A 15,476-nucleotide genomic window follows, 5' to 3' on the forward strand; every position below is an offset into this window, starting at 1 on the left:
GGGACTGTCTGCAAGAAACTGGCTCTGGATTTCAGTCGGGGTGGAGGTGCTGTGTGTCCGTGCAAGGGGTGCCTGGTATCGATCTCCTGTGCTCTCCGCTCGTCTTGGGCGACGATGGATCGTCTGATATGGGGGGGGGGGCAATACCAGCTAGGGCGTAGAGGCACGGGACTGGCGTTGTCTTTATGCATCCCGTGATAATGCGGCAGGTGTCGTTGAGGGCTGTGTCAACCAGTTTGGTGTGGTGGGAGCGGCTCCAGCTTGAGCACGCGTATTCAGCTGTGGAGAAGCACAGGGCTAGGGCAGTTGCACGGATGGTTGGTGGATCAGCGCCCTACTTTGAGTTTACCAGTTTGCGCAGGATGTTGTTGCGAGTGTTGACCTTGGCTTTGGTGTTCTGAAGGTGGGTTTTGAAAGAGAGTGTCCTGTCGAGTGTGACTCCGAGGTACACGGGGTGGAAGTGGTTGGAGAGTTTGTGGCCATCCCATGAGACGCTCAGTTGTTTTCCTGCATCTCGATTTTTAAGATGGAAGCTGCATAGTTGGGTTTTTGATGGGTTGGGTTTCAGATGGTAGTAAAGATGATGGAACAGGGGCCTGGAAAATGGAAGTCATTAAAGAGACGAAGGGTGTGTGAGGTGTCTTGGACACAGGTCGGGATGGGTTGGACCAGGGGAGATAGGATGGAGTCGAGGTATGTGGGAATCATTTTAGTGGGGCAGGAACAGGTAGAAACAATGGGTCTGCCAGGGCAGTTCTGTTTGTGGATTTCGGAGAGATGGCGCAACCGGGCTGTAGGGCTGGGGAACAATAAGGTTGGAGGGTGTGGAGGGCAGACAGTCGGAACTGATAAAATCAGAGCTGATTTATAGCTTGGTGCTCATAAATGGGGTATTGGTCCAGGGATTAGTAGGAGGAGGTGTCCGAGAGTTGGAGCCTGGCCTCAGTCTGGTAGAGGACAGCTCGCCAGACTACCATGACAAGTCAAGTCAAGTTTATTCGTCACATACACATACGAGATGTGCAGTGAAATGAAAAGTAGCAATGCTTGCGGAATGTGCAAAATGTGCAAAACTACAAAACAGAATGGAACAGAATCACATATTCACATATTACATATTTGTGGGAGGGAAAAAAGAAAAAAACAGCAATTTAAAAAAGACACCACACAACAGTAAAATGGTACAGTAAAGTTAGTCCCTGGTGAGATAGGAGTTTACAGGCCTAATGGCCTCTGGGAAGAAACTCCTTCTTATCCTCTCCGTTTTCACAGCATGGCAACGGTGCCTTTTGCCTGACCGAAGCAGCTGGAACAGTCCGTTGCTGGGGTGGAAGGGGTCTCCCATGATCTTGTTGGCTCTGGAGTTGCACCTTCTGATGTATAGTTCCTGGAGGGGGGCGAGTGAAGTTCCCATAGTACCTTTGGCCGAACGCACTACTCTCTGCAGAGCCTTCTTGTCTTGGGCAGAGCAGTTCCCAAACCAAATCCGGACAAGATGCTTTCCACAGCCGCTGAGTAGAAGCACTGGAGGATCCTCAGAGACACTCTGAATTTCCTCAATTGCCTGAGGTGGTAAAGGCGCTGCCTTGCCTTACTCACCAGTGCTGCAGGGTGTGATGCCCATGTCAGATCCTCTGAGATGGGACTCCCAGGTATTTAAAGCAGCTCACCCTATCCACAGTATCCCCATTTATCTTCAATGGTGTGTACGTCCTCGGATGATGTGCCCTCCTAAAGTCCATGATCAGCTCCTTGGTTTTTATGATATTCAAGAGGAGGCTGTTGTCCTGACACCAGTGCCAGATCAGCCACCTCCTCCCGGTAGGCCTTCTCATCGTTATCGGAGATCAGGCCCACCACCACAGTGTCATCAGCAAACTTGATTATAGAGTTTGAGCTGAGCCTAGCCACACAGTCATGTATGTACAGGGAGTACAGTAGGGGGCTGAGGATGCAACTCTGGGGGGATCCTGTGCTCAGGGTGAGGGACTTCGATGTATTTCCTCCCATCTTGACTACCTGGGGCCTGGTGGTGAGAAAGTCCAGGACTCAGGCACACATGGGGGTGTTGAGCCCCAATTCCAGCAGTTTCTCGGCAAGTCTGGTGGGGACTATCGTGTTGAAGGCTGAACTGAAGTCTATCAACAGCATCCTCACATAGCCCCCCTTCTGGCAGTCATGACACCTCCCTTGTCGGCGGATTTGATGAGGAGCTGAGGTTAGGGTAGGTAAGGGAAGATGATTGATGTCATGCCAGCAATTAAAAGGGTTAAAGAGGGTAGAAGGCCGTCTGGGGGAGTCCAAGAGGAGAGGGCCATCATTGGATTGCGAGGATTCTTTCCCACAGAAAAAGGCATGAAGGTAAGAGATTTTATAAGTTCCCTCATGGTAGGCTGATGCAGAAAATTAAGATACATTGGATCCATGGTGACTCGGTAGTTTGAGTCAGATCATAGAAGACAGAGGGTTGTGGTGTTATTCTGGCTGGAGGATTGTGATCAATTCATCTGTGCTGGGACAAAGGATGAGCCGGCAGGAACACTTTGTAACTTTGTCAGCGCCGTATGTGGCGACTATTTGCATACCTTGGGTATGCAAGCAAAGAATTTCACTGTGCCTTGTCACATGTGGCAATAAAGTATCCATTCCATTCCATTTGTCTGGGATTACTGTTGTTTGTGATACATATAAACGGAGAAATAAATGCAAATAATCTTCGATGGCTTGGATAGTAAATTTGCAGACGACATCGACTGCTGGATTTACGGACAGTAAGGAAGGTTGTTAAGAATACAGTGCAATGCAGATCAGTTATAAATATAGGTGGAGAAATGACCGATGGAGTTAAATCTGAACAAGTGTGTGGTGTTGCGGTTTGGGAGGTCGAATGTAAGGAGAAAATACACAATTAAGTGCGTCTATTAATAATATTGATGTATAGAGAGATCTTGGTGTCTTTATGGGAGCTATGGACTTGAAGTGGCAACACACGAGATAGAATGGTGAAAAAAAGGCGTATGTGTATAATAGTCATGTGGCAGGTTTATAAAACAGTGGTTTGGAGTATTGTGTGCAGTTCTAGTTGCCCCATTACAGGAAGATTGTGGAGGATTTGGAGAGTGTACAGGTTTACTAGAATGCTGAGCAAAACAAAGTTCTGAGGAACTCAATATCTGTGGAGGGAAATGGACAGGCAATGTTATGGGTTGGTCCCTCCTCCAGTTTGAAGAAGGGTCCCGACCCGAAACATCGCCTCTTGATTTTCTCTTGCAGATGCTGCCTGACCTGCTGAGTTCCTCCAGCACTTTGTTTTACACATAATTACAGCACCTTCAGTTCCTGTGTTGCCAGAATGCTGCTTGGATTAGGAAGTGTTAGATATAAGGTGATGTTGGACAAACTTGGGTTGTTTTCTCTGGAGCATTGGAGGTTGAGGGGAGACTTCAATTATATAAAATGATGAGAGGCTTAGAGAGGGAAGACCTTTTCCCAGGGTGAAAATATCAAAGACTAGAAAGCATTGCTTTAAGGTAAGAGGGGCTAAGTTGTCCACCAATCTTTTCACCACCACGCACAAGAAGCACAAGAAGCAACAAGACAGACACTATGTATGCAGATGCCGAGAAGTGTGTTCAACTTCTAATCTTGTGTGTGGACTTGATAAGAAGAAAAGTTGTACACAGAGAAGGGTGGGTGTCTGGAACGTGCTGCCAGGGGTTGTAGATATAATAGGGGATTTTAAGAGGCTTTTATGGCTATGCGGGAAATGGAGGGATACAGATCATGTGCAAGCAGACGTTTGGCTTTGCATCATGTTCGCCATAGACATTATTGACCGATGGATCCTGTTTCTGTGCTGTTTGTAATTAATTTACCCCTTTGATGTCAGTATTTCTCCCCACAGAGATACAGTGGCTTGCAAAAGTTTTCATACCCCTTGAACTTTTCCATATTTTGTCACGTTACAACCACAAACGTAAATTGGGATTTTTGGATTTATTGGGATTTTATATGATAGACCAACACAAAGTGGTGCATAATTGTGAAGTGGAAGGAAAATGATACATGGTTTTCAAATTTTCTTACAAATAAAAAACTGAAAAGTGTGGCGTGCAAAAGTATTCAGCCCCCCTGAGTCAATACTTTGTAGAACCGCCTTTCGCTGCAATTACAGCTGCAAGTCTTTTGGGGTATGTCTCTACCAGCTTCGCACATCTAGAGACTGAAATTTTTGCCCATTCTTCTTTGCAAAATAGCTCAAACTCAGTCAGATTGGATGGAGAGCGTCTGTGAACAGCAATTTTCAAGTCTTGCCAGAGATTCTCAATTGGATTTAGGTCTGGACTTTGACTGGGTCATTCTAACACATGAATATGCTTTGATCTAAACCATTCCATTGTAGCTCTGGCTGTATGTTTAGGGTCGTTGTCCTGCTGGAAGGTGAACCTCCGCCCCAGTCTCAAGTCTTTTGCAGACTCTAACAGGTTCCAAGATTGCCCTGTATTTGGCTCCATCCATCTTCCCATCAACTCTGACCAGCTTCCCTGTCCCTGCTGAAGAAAAGCATCCCCACCGCATGATGCTGCCACCACCATGTTTCACAGTGGGAATGTGTGTTCAGGGTGATGTGCAGTGTTAGTTTTCCACCACACATAGCGTTTTGCATTTAGGCCAAAAACTTCAATTTTGGTCTCATCTGACCAGAGCACCTTCCTCCACATGTTTGCTGTGTCCCCCACATGGCTTGTGGCAAACTGCAAACGGGACTTCTTATGGCTTTTTTTCAACAATGGCTTTCTTCTTGCCACTCTTCCATAAAGGCCCGATTTGTGGAGTGCATGACTAATAGTTGTCCTGTGGACAGATTCTCCCACCTGAGCTGTGGATCTCTGCAGCTCCTCCAGAGTTACCATGGGCCTCTTGGCTGCTTCTCTGATCAATGCTCTCCTTGCCCGGCCTGTCAGTTTAGGTGGACGGCCATGTCTTGGTAGGTTTGCAGTTGTGCCATACTCTTTCCATTTTCGGATGATGGATTGAACAGTGCTCTGTGAGATGTTCAAAGCTTGGGATATTTTTTTATAACCTAACCCTGCTTTAAACTTCTCCACAACTTTATCCCTGACCTGTCTGGTGTGTTCCTTGGGCTTCATGATGCTGTTTGTTCACTAATGTTCTCTAACAAACCTCTGAGGCCTTCACAGAACAGCTGTATTTATACTGAGATTAGATTACACACAAGTGGACTCTATTTACTAATTAGGTGACTTCTGAAGGCAATTGGTTGCACTGGATTTTATTTAGGGGTATCAGAGTAAAGGGGGCTGAATACTTTTGCACGCCACACTTTTCAGTTTTTTATTTGTAAAAAAATTTGAAAACCATGTATAATTTTCCTTCACAATTATGCGCCACTTTGTGTTGGTCTATCACATAAAATCCCAATAAAATACATTTACGTTTGTGGTTGTAACGTGACAAAATGTGGAAAAGTTCAAGGGGTATGAAAACTTTTGCAAGCCACTGTATTTAGATTCATCAGATATCATTCCTCAGATCTTCAGCATCTCAGTCAGTAGGCTACTCCAGGTCAGTGAACTTGGCAAAGAGCCCTGGCCGGCCAACTGAGGAAACTAAATGATCGTAAGTAATACTGCAGCTTGTCCTCATCAACATCTACATCGGTATCAGGGTTGGTTGCAATTCTGTGTGGGAATACTGGCCACCTCTCCACTTTCAACTCAAGGCCCTTAAGGAAGATCATGATGCCTTTCCCTCAGGTCAACATAGTTAGCAGCCCTCTGTGGTTTTAATCTGATATATTTTCATGCAGTTCAGGCTCAGCTAGTCACAGCCCCAGCAAGTCAGCTAGCTATTATATTACAGTTCGTGAAATTAGAAACTGTTTCTATGGTGTCACAATTTCCAGAATTCACAACCAGATGTTATTTCCAACTTCCCCACTAATCTATTACTATTTGAATACATAACCAGTGAATGATTCTCTAATTTGCCCTCTACTTTGTTCACCTCACCTATTTGTTGCATGTGATCCCCGTCTATGTACACAAAGCCCATAGTAAACAGTGGTGTGGTGTACACAACCTACACACCCACTTGCCCTCATCTGTAGTAGAGTCTGCGGGTCCCACATTGGCCTCCAATTCAGGGCCTTTGGATGGAGTAACCAAGTGTCCTGGATCCCAAAGACGAAGGTCAATGCAGATGTTGGCATATGGATATCACACCTAGTGCTGAAAAACAGAGTGCTGAAAGAACTCAACAGGTCAATCAGCTTTTGTATTTCATAAACTTTAGTCAGAATAAAATAATGTATATACAGAATAAAAACTGCAAACATTCTTCATACATCTCAGTGATTATACATTCAATAGTGTCATACTCAGTAGTGTTCGCAACTGACTTTACAAAAAACACCTTTGCAACTCATGTGGCCACACTAGGGTGATATCCCTTCCCTTGTTTGAGGAGTGTCCACACTGGACTCAGCCCCACAATGTCCATAAAGCCTTGGTGTTGGCTGCACTGAGCTTCAACGTGTCCCTCAGCACGTATTCCTGCAGTCTAGAATGAGCCAGTCGGCAACATTCCCTTAGGGACATCTCGCTTCGCTGGAAGACCAATACGTTTCGGGCAGACCAAAGAGCATCTTTCACCGAGTTGATGGTCTTCAAGCAGCACTTGATGTTCATCTCCAAATGTGTCCCTGGGAACAGCCTGAAAAACAGAGAGTTCTGTCTTATGAAGCTGAGATAAACCATAACATGGATCTTTCCATCCTTCTGCAGATCTTCTTCACAAATCCATACTCTGCAAAGAATTGGGGAACTGTCTCTTCTCCATAGCAGCCGCCCTGGGGGTAGTAAGACTCCGTTGGTACAGGAAAGATCTGACTGGGAGGGTCCCTCTCACCACCAGCCAAGGGGGTGGGAGATTGCAACTTTCACGTGGTCCGCCTGTTTCGACGAATGCAATTAACCTGGCGTGCACAATCAAATAAGATCAAATAGAACAAGTTGTCCAACAACTTTAGGCTGTGCACGCCATACGCAAGAAGAAGAAGACCACCAGCCAAGCGAAGTCTCGGTCGGTGCTTGTTGGTGAGTTCTGGCAATGATGCATTTGCAACCGAGAAAGTCAACTAACATCTTTTGCCTCCACAGTTGCTGATTGACCCGCTGGGTACTACCAGGTTTGTTCTTTGTTCGTAATTCAATCATCTGCAGTCTCTTTTGTCTTCTTTCCTGAGTATTATCCCTACATTTCTCCAATCTCCAGTTTCAAATTGCAAAGATTTCAGAGCCGTGTTATTCAGGAATGACATAGAAATACGGAACTGTAGATGCTGGTTTACAAAAAAAGACACAGTGCTGGAGTAACTTAGAGGGTCAGGCAACATCTCTGGAAAACATGAATAGGTGATGTTTCAGGGCAAGGACAGGCCCTTCAGCCCACAATGTCCATGCCGAACGTGATGTCAAGACTATCTCTCATCTCCCTGCACATAATCCGTATCCCTCCATTCCATGTATATCCATATACCTACAGTATCTAAAAGCCTCTTGCGTGCCACTATCATATCTTTTCATCACCTTCTGCACATCTCCTTTAAACCTTGCCTCTCTTATCTTAAGGCTTTTAATATTTGATTTTTCCATCCTTGTGAAAAAGGTTCTGACTGCCTACCCTATCTATGCTTAGACTGGCCCATTCTTAGTCATGTGGGTGACCAAAAATATGAAAAATTGTGGAATCCATCTCTTCTAATTCTGAAAGCATTACAGGTATATTGTTTTATACTGTATATATGATTACTGTTTTTTTCAGTTTATCAAGTGAAATATTTATGTTATGCTGACAATGTTTAGGGTCAGAGGTCAAATACGACTGGTCACGTGTGTGGCCTCACACGGAAGCATTTTTTTCATAACTCAGTTTATGTATTACTTTATGTGATGCCATTTGGTAATGAGTGTGACATTTGGTTCACTTTTCAAAGAATGGCCCTTACAAACTCTGTGAATTTTAAAAAGCTAGAATGTTGATATCTTCAGCAGACATGCATTATAGTTCTGTCGGTAGCAAAATAGCAATGAATAAGTTTAATCTCTTACAATAAATTTTTAATGTATTACTTTATATGATGCCATTTGGTAACGTGTGTGACATTTTGGTTCACTTTCCAAAGAATGGCCCCTCTCATAATTTTATTTACCTATCTTATCTCTCACAATCTCAGGCATTTCAGTTAAAACAATCCAAGTCTGTCCAACTTGTCCCTGTTGCTAATACCCCTTAATCCAGGCAACATTGTCGTAAACCTCCTCTACACCCTTTCCAAAGCCTCCATGTCTTTCCTGTAATAGGGCGACCAGAACTGCACTCAATATTCCAAATATGGCCTACCCAAAGTCCTATAAAACTGTACCATAATATCCTGATGTTTGTATTCAATGTCCCTACTTATGAAGGCAAGCATACCATATGATTTCTTTACCACTATACTTGAGTTGCCACCTTCAGGGAGCTATGTACCTATGGTCATGTCATAAATTGTACATTTTCCCCATACATTTCTTCTTAAGCCCGTTGATCCTCTAGGGAGCTTAGGCCATTGACAAATGTCCTCCACCTCACTCGGTTGTTCTTTTGAGATCTCTCCAGTTGAGCCCACGCTGTCTGGACATTTCTGTCTGGAAACCTCTTCTGGGGCCACCTCTTTTCCTTTTTCCTTAGGGGATCCATTTCAGGGCTTGCCAGGTGATGTTTGTGGCAGGTTCCCCGATGGTGTGTCCAATCCAACTCCATTTTCACCTTCGAATTTGTAAGACAATGGGCTCCTGGCTTGTTCTGTTCCACAGGTCCACATTGCTTACTTTGTCTCTCCACCAGATGTTAAGTATTCTCCTAAGGCAGGTGTTAATGAATGTTTGCAGCCTGTTTGTAGTGTGTTTTGTTGTTTTCCATGTCTCTGATCCATACAGCATCATCTGTTTCACATTTGAGTTAAGGAAGCGTATTTTGGTGCTGATTGAGATGTGTTTTGAGCTCCAGATCTTCCTGAGAATGTTAAACACCACCCTAGCCTTATTGATTCTACTTCTTATGTCTGCCTCTGCCCCTCCGGTGATGTCCTCAACACTGCCTAGGTTTGTGAATGTTTCTACCTCCTCCAGAGCAGTGCTGTGCATAAGGATAGGGTTGCTGGTTTTGGAGTGGATCCTCATCACCTGTGTCTTTACTGTATTGGGTGTAGGACCAAGTTTTGTTGCAGCTTGTGAGAATCTGTCCGTCTTCTCCTGCATTTGTATCTGTGTGTGTGAAAGGAGAGCTATGTCGTCTGCAAAGTCAGAATCATCTAGCTGCTCCCACATTGTCCACTGAATTCCATTTAATTTCCCTTCAGTTGTTTCCATCATGATCCAGTCAATTGCCAGGAGGAACAGGAATGGTGACAATAGACATCCCTGCTTGACGCCCGTCCTGACACTAAAGCTCTGAGAGAGATGGCCTGCATGCATAACTTTGCATGAGGTTCCACCATACAAGTTCCTGATTAAGTTTATGATCTTGATGGGAATTCCATAGTGGTCTATTAGACGCCAGAGTGTTGTCCTGTCTAAGCTGTCAAACACTTTCTCAAAGTCGATGAAGTTGATGTACAGGGACGTGTTCCATTCAATAGACTGCTCAATGATGATGCGTAATGTTGCTATGTGGTCTGTGCATGAGCGATCCTTCCTGAATCCTGCTTGCTGGTCCCATAGCCTCTTGTCTACAGCTTCCCGAAGACAGTTGAGGATGACCCGGTTGAGAACTTTACTGGGTACAGAACATAGGGTGATCCCTGAGTAGTTGTCACATTTTCTTAGGTCACCTTTTTTTTTGGCATTTTCACGATGTATTCCTCTACGCTTTTCCTCTTCCCAAATTCTCCCAATGAAGCCATAGAGCATGTTTGTTGATGAGTCTATATCTACTTTCAGGGCTTCAGGTGGAATATTGTCAGGGCCAGCAGCCTTGCCAGTTTTCTGTTGTTTGATTGCAGCTTTTATTTCTGATTTTGTTGGTCTGTCACACTTAATTTGTAGTGGTATCCTGGCTTTGGGAATATGTGGCTGTACAGCCGGTGGTGGTCTGTTTAGGACTTCTTTGAAATGTTCTACCCATCTGTCGAGCTGCGCCTCCTGGGTTGAAAGCAGTTGACCGTTCTTGTCTGTAATTGGTTTATTACTACGCAGATATGTCCTAGACAATTTCCCTGTGATGGTATATAACTCCCTCATGTTCATTTGAGTCGCCGCAATTTCTCCCTCTTTGGCTAGCACTCTCCACCTGTGTTCTCTTGTCCCTCCTGATGTTCTTTCGCACTTCTTTGTGGCATCTGGTGTACTGCTTTTGGGCTAAAGCCTTTTCAGCTCTTGTTCTTCAGTTGTTCACTTTCTCCTTTAACTTTCTCTGTTGGATTGTGTTGAGGATTTCTGGTGTTATACATTCTTTGTGCTTTTGGGTCTTTCTCCCTGGGGCCTCCTCACAGATTGAGCTCCAAGCAGCTTTTAGGTCTTCCCACTCCTCATTTATTGTCCATTCTTCCTTCCTCCTCCGCTGTAGCTCTGTGTTTTCCCTTGAAAGGGTATCCTTGAATATCTTCACCACTTGAGCACTACTGAGGTATTCAATGTTGTATTTAGCTCTTTGGCTTTTGGCCCGGTGGTGTCTCTTTTGACCTCCCCAAATGCAATACCCCGCACTTGCTCGGATTAATCTCCATCTGCCATTTCTCCGCCCATTTCTGGAGCTGATCTCCACATCACACAGCATAATTTGAAAGCCTCCTTCAGTATGCTAACTCAGCAATCATGGTGTCATCTGCAAACTTACAAACCAACATTTACGTCCAAGTCAATTTATTGCTCAAGCAGCAGAGGTCCCAGCACAGATACCTGCAGAACTCCGCTAATCAAACTAGAAGGGTGTTGATCCGAAACGTCACCTATTCCTTTTCTCCAGAGATGCTGTCTGACCCGCTGAGTTACTCCATCTTTTTGTGTCTATCTTCGGTTTAAACCAGCATCTGCAGTTCCTTCCCACACATGAATAGGTGATGATTCGGGTCAAGTTAGTGTCTGAAGGGTCTACAAACCTGCACGTCCTTGGAGTGTGGGAGGAAACCGTTGCACCCGGAGAAAACCCATGTGGTCACAGGGAGAACGTACAAACTCCAAACAGACAGCATCCGTAGATAGGATGCAACCTGGGTCTCAGATGCTGCAAGGCAGCAACTCAACTGCTGTATCACTGTGCCGCCCAAATCTCTGTCTTGTTCGCTCCCCAACACTTATTGGTTCAATGGTTTAGTGGTACTTTATTGTCACATGTTTATTGTTCAGTCTGAAGAAGGGGGCCGACCCGAAATGTCACCTATTCCTTTTTGCCAGAGATGCTGCCTGTCCCGCTGAGTTACTCCAGCTTTTTGTGTCTATCTTCGGTTTAAACCAGCATCTGCAGTTCCTTCCTACACCCCACCCTTCGGCCAGCTAAGTAATAACCTTCCCATAGTAGTAACATTCCCTAAGTAATAACCTTCCCATAGTAATAACCTTCCCTAAGTAATAACCTTCCCATTGTAATAACCAAAGATCTTTGGTAATAACCAAAGATTGGTAATAACCTTCCCATAGCGCCGCCCCGCGGCCGGCGGACTGTTACTCGTGCAATGCCTCCACCCACTGAGACCGGAGGACCGTCCTCGGGCAGCGCCGCCTGCCGGCTGGAGGATCCGTGGCCACATCCTGATCTGGCGGCTGTGAAGCGGACCCTGTGGGGTAAGCGGTGAGTGTGAGAGGAAGCGTATCGTTCGCTACCAGGCGCGGCGAGCCTGCGTTAACAGAGCCGGGCTGCGTTGGTGGGGAGAGGTCGGCGTAGGTTGCCGCGGCCCGTGCGAAGGAGCGGGTGCCCGGCTTTGCGGAGGGGGAGCGACCCGCCGGCCGGGGCCCGTGAATGGAGGAAGGTGACGCTGCAAACCGAGAGCAGGTGAATTGGGTTCCCTTCCCCCGCACACTCCTCCCTCCGTCCACCTGCTCCGGCAGGCATGTCGCGGCCGGAGCAACAGAAACACCCTCACTGCTCAGGCCAGTCTGTGGCCAGGCAGGTGGGAGCTCCTCCCGGGGAGGGTTGGGGGAGTGAGGATCGGTGACTCAGGAGTGGAAGGTGTTAAATTTCGGTGGCAAGTTACAAAGACCAGGTTTGGGATTAAAGAGTGACTCCCCTCAATTCATTTAAACGATAGAAAGAGTTGGCAGTTTGTTACACCGGCCCAATTCCTCGCCCATTATCCATCGTTCGGCAAGATCCTGGCTGAGCTTTTTGATCTCATCGCCACTTTCCTACAGTCGCCCAGTAACCCTTCAATTTCCCTTTAATATTTAAACAAGCGACGATCACGTTCACGTAATGACCAATATTCCACAGCCTTCTTGGGCAGATTTTTTTTTTTAATCACTATCCTCTGGGGAAATAAATAACATCTAATTTCTGTCCTATGGCTGATCCTTCATTTTGAAGTAGTGATCTCAGTTTTTTGGCAGGGAAAAAAGATGTTATGCATCTACCCTATAAAGGGTCTCTCATTCTTCTGAATCCTAGAAAGTACAATGTATTTAATCACTCATCATAGCACAAACCTGCTACTCTGAATCAATGTTTTACTGTCCTCCTTCCAAAACCTCTGCCGTCCACTTTCCAGAGCAAATTATATCTCGGAGAGTAGACCTGTACATAATGTTCCAGGTGTGGTCTCACCAGAGTCCTCTAACTCTAGCAAAACATTTCTGCTCTTGAACTCAACTCCACTTTCAATAACAGACAATGTACTTAGTGCTTGTTGTTTGCTGTACCTGCACGTTAGCCTCCTGTAATTAATATGTAAGGACACCACCAGCACTTTTCAAGCTTTCACCATTTAAGAGACTCGGACTCACATTTTTCCTTGTTCCATCTGCGCTGTCCTTACACTTTCACTTTCACTTAACCTGTCTATGCCTTCTGAAGCCTCTCTGCATCTTTCTCATACCCATATCACTTATATTATCAGCAAAAAGGGTGCACAATAGTAAAGCTGCTGCCTCACAGCGCAAGAGACCTGGGTTCGATCTTGACTATGGGTGCTGTCTGTGCAGAGTTTGTACATTCTCCCTGTGACTGCGAGGGGTTTCAAGGGCGCTCCGGTTTCCTCTCACATTCCAAAGAAGTGCAAGTGTTCAGGTTAATTGGCTTCTGTAAATTGTCCCTGGTGTGTAGGACAGAACCTGTGTATGGGTGATTATTAGTCAGTGCGGACTTGGTAGGCCGAAGGGCATGTTTCCCCGCTGTAGCAAACTAAACTAAACTTGAATATATTATGTGTAGGAAAGAACTAGATGCTGGTTTAAATCGAAAATAGACACAAAATGCTGGAGTAACTCAGCGGGACAGGCAGCATCTCTGGAGAGAAGTAATGTGTGACATTTCGGGTTGAGACACTTCTTCAGACTCATTTGAATATATTACACATGATCCCCTCATACGAACCATTAAAGGAGATGGTGATCAGCATGGCCCCGAAACGAGGGGTGAATCTTTGGAATTCTCTACCCGGAGGGTTGAGTCATTCAAAACAGAAATATTAAGGAAATCAAGGGATGTGGAGATAGTTGAGATTACTCCCTGTGAACGTAGTCACAATGTTGGTAAATAGCAGAACAGGTTTGAAGGGCCAAATGTCTGACTCTGGCTGTTCCTTATGTTCTTGTCAATTATGTATTTATTATTGCTATTAGCTATGCTTGTAATTTCAGAAATGATTTTTCTGAAAATCTACTTCTTTGTGAAAGATTATTAAAAGTTTGGAATTAGCTTTTCCCAAAAAGCTGTTGATGTTTGGAACTGACATGAATTAAATATTTGTTAATTAAGAGTGTGAGGTTATTTGAAACCAATGCATGCTACAGAACCTATGATACATGGAGACACAAGAAACTGCAGATGCTGGAATCATGAGCAAAGCAGAAAGTTCTGGAGTAACTCGGCGGGTCAGGCAGCATCAATAGATAGACGGCTCCCCACCTATCTTTTTCAGTTTTCTCTCCAATCAGTCTGAATATGGGTCCTGACCTGAAATGTCATCTGTCCATTTCCTCCTCAAATGCTCTCTTACCCTCTGAGTTCCTTCAACATTTTGTTTTGTTGGAGTCAAAGTACATGTCAGGCAGGATCCAATGGAAGGATGGAGTATTTTCAAGGCACAGTCACGTTGGTGGGGCAGTCACAGTGGCGCAGCGGTAGAGTTGCTGCCTTCCAGCAAAATGCTGCGCCAGAGACCCGGGTTCGATCCCGACTAAGGGCGCTGTCTGTGCGGAGTTTGTACGTTCTCCCCGTGACCTGCGTGGGTTTTCTCTGAGATCTTTGGATTCCTCCCACATTCCAAAGTCGTGCAGGTTTGTAGGTTAATTGGCTTGATTAATTGGCTTGATAAAAATGTAAAAATTGTCCAACTTCCAGTATAGTCCAAGGTGGACTCTTCTGAAGGTACAAGAAGCATTTAAAAGCAAAGATGAAAATTGAAGTGTTGTCTCAATTGAGAGTGGGTGCAGATTAGGAAACACGAGAGTGATGTATGATTGAAACTTAGTGCATGTTAATATGCAGGCAGTAGTTTTAGAAAAGCTTTAGGTCATGGAGGGGAGAAGATTGATGAGAAGAGTATTGGAATAGACAAATCAATGTTCTTGATGACCTTTTATTTATGGAGGATATAATAGGATGTGCCAGCCAGGAAGGCTTAGGATTGATCAGATTTGAAGATATCAAAGGCATAGTTGGAGGTTTAAGGCAAAGGTTAAGCTGGTGAGCCAAGGTTGGGACAGAAAGGTGTCCTATGTGAATCTGATTCTGAAACTCATCTGCAGGTCCGATATGTCACAAGATATGTTCGGATTTGACCAATCCTAAGTATTGCTGACTGGCATATATCAATATATCCTCCATAAATATGATGTCATCCAGAATGTACTGTCTATTTCAATAGTATCCTGGCCACTGTCTACCCTTCATGACCTTAAATGTACCTAAAACTCTGCTATCCCCATCCAATATGCAGAATTGTATGGTTCAGCAATTCGAGTGCCCAGGAACGAAGGAGATTACAAAAAGTGGTGAACACGGTCCATCATCGGTACTGAATTCATCATCGAAGGGATCTATAAGAGGTGCTGCCTCAAAAAGGCAGCCAGCAGCATCAACGACCCACACCATCCTGGCAACACTCTCATTTTAATCCTGCCATTGGGAAGGAGCTAACGGAGTCTGTAAACTACAACATCCAAGTTCAGGAACAGCTTCTTCCCACCAACCATCAGTTGGTCACTATGAACTCCAACTAAACTGAACGACAAACTGAATGGGTTTCACTAGGGTCTTTG

The 15,476-nt window shown here is 45.0% G+C and overlaps 1 protein-coding gene across 4 annotated transcripts in view; it reads left to right on the forward strand.

Annotated features, from left to right (window-relative positions):
- Positions 1–11,786: 11,786 nt before the first annotated feature.
- Positions 11,787–15,476, forward strand: part of LOC116975316 (islet cell autoantigen 1-like protein) — a 66,904-nt gene continuing 63,214 nt past the window's right edge. Inside the window, exon 1 of one of the 4 annotated variants that reach the window (XM_033024269.1) lies at positions 11,787–11,850. The gene's annotated coding sequence lies outside the window, so the exon portion shown is untranslated. Of the gene's footprint in view, positions 12,052–15,476 lie in introns of all 4 variants that reach the window. The other 3 variants (XM_033024271.1, XM_033024272.1, XM_033024270.1) reach the window with 3 other exon arrangements.

The sequence above is a fragment of the Amblyraja radiata genome, chromosome 7 (genome assembly GCF_010909765.2).
Source record: "Amblyraja radiata isolate CabotCenter1 chromosome 7, sAmbRad1.1.pri, whole genome shotgun sequence".
NCBI lineage: Eukaryota > Metazoa > Chordata > Chondrichthyes > Rajiformes > Rajidae > Amblyraja > Amblyraja radiata.